The sequence below is a fragment of the Brassica oleracea genome, chromosome C9 (genome assembly GCF_000695525.1).
Source record: "Brassica oleracea var. oleracea cultivar TO1000 chromosome C9, BOL, whole genome shotgun sequence".
NCBI lineage: Eukaryota > Viridiplantae > Streptophyta > Magnoliopsida > Brassicales > Brassicaceae > Brassica > Brassica oleracea.
The window spans coordinates 41,327,580-41,329,391 of NC_027756.1; positions in this window are offsets into that span (position 1 = coordinate 41,327,580).

Genomic DNA, 1,812 nt, shown 5'->3' on the forward strand with positions numbered 1-1,812 from the left:
GTTAGAGTCGAGACTCTAGCGCGCGGTTTGATGATTTTGGCAAAGTTAGGCGTATTGAACGAAGTTTACTTCAAACTCCGCAGAAGAGAATTCTCGAGAAAGTGTATATTAAAAAATAAAAAATTTCGAGCCCATATTTTTATAAGTAGTGAGGTCTTGTTATTCATTTGCTTCACACCTTCCCTTCTTCAAACCTCCAAAACCTCTCTAGCTCCAAATCTTTTGCCTTTAACATGTCTTCTTCCCATGGTGACAAGAGAAGTTTCGATGTTGAGATGGGCGAGGCCACCTCTCTGGCTCCGATTCCGACTTCTCCGGTCAAAGCGCCGGCTTGCGTTGCCGACCATCTCTCCTTTCGAGAGAGACTAGTTCGTCGCCAAGCCGAGAAAGAACAGGTTCGAGTCGGCGCCGAGCTCCCGTCCTCTTCTGCACTGGCCGTTGCTCCGGGTCATGGGACCGAGGGCGTAACTCCGCGAGATACGAGAACTCTCGCAGCCTCGGTCATTCCGGATGCTTTGGCTTTACCTGCTGGATCGTCCACGACTCTGATTCTCGTCGAAGATAAGGAGAGGGCTGCTGACTCTATGCCTCCTCCTCTGGCCAGGAAAGAGATCGTTCTAGCGCTGCGCGCTCCTAGTGTTGTTCCGGTTGCTCAGCCTAAGGGCCGGCAGAGGAAGTTTACCAAGGGCGGTGACGGGGAACCTTCGCAGAAAGGAGACTCGAGCATAGCGTCGGGGCTTCGCAGAAAGGTTTGTCGCTCGCTTACTCTCTTGATTGTTACATATTTCTCTGAAAGACAACGGATCCTTAACTTTCTTCCCGTTTCGCAGTTCATGTCGTTAATCGACGGGATGATCAGCGAGTGCGGTTCTAAGACTAGTCGTCTTGCCGGGGACTTGTTGGAGCTGCAGGGTAGATGGTCAGAAACTGAGGCCATGCTGACGGCTGTCAAGGATTCTCACTCCGTGAAAGTGTCGAAACTCGGGATCGCGATAGGGGAGCTCGAGAGGGACCTCGGGAAGACGAAGAGGACATTGCTTAAGGAAAAGAAAGCCAGGAAGGCCAAATCTTCGGAGGTGCGTCGTCTTCAGCGTCAGATTGAGGGCGATGCAGGGTTAGCGAGCCGCGGGATTCGAGATGCCAAGGACGCTCTTTGTTCTAAGTTTTAGGCTCGCTTGGCGAAGATCTCCACTTTTCTGGGCTCCCTCGAGTGCATCCGGAATAGGGATTTAGCCTTGGCGACGATTGAGGGCAGGATGGCCGTGGTTCAGTCGTTCCAGAGCGAGACTCCTCTGTCCTTAGAGGCCGAAGAGGCCCGACTGTCCGGTTGCAAGGGAGATTTGGCAGTCGTGGATGAGATTTTGATCTCATCCTAGCTGACCTTAAGTCCGCGTGCTTTCTTCCGACGTGTTCAGAAGGTTCAGAGGGGAAAGATCCGGTGCTCGGAGAAGGCAGAGGTGATGCGGCCCCAGGCTTGGATGAAGCGACGGGTGAAGAGGGAGCGTGAGTTCTGAGGATGACTTTGGTTAAATCTCTTGCGGGAGATTTTTTTAATGTTTTGATGTTTTGGCCTTAAATGGCCTCATTTCGTGTTTCGGGACTGGCCGTATGTGGCTTTGAATCCCTGCCGCTCTGCGGCTTTTCGTTTTATGACAAGATGATCGAGTTGCATTTTTCATAAGTTTACGTATGGCGTGGAAGAAGGGTGATGAGTTGTCGTCTCATATCCCTCTTCGATGTGAAATGTTTCGTTCGAGATCTGTTTCGAGAGTTTTTCCGCGAGATATCGACTTCGCGGGATATCTGAAGATG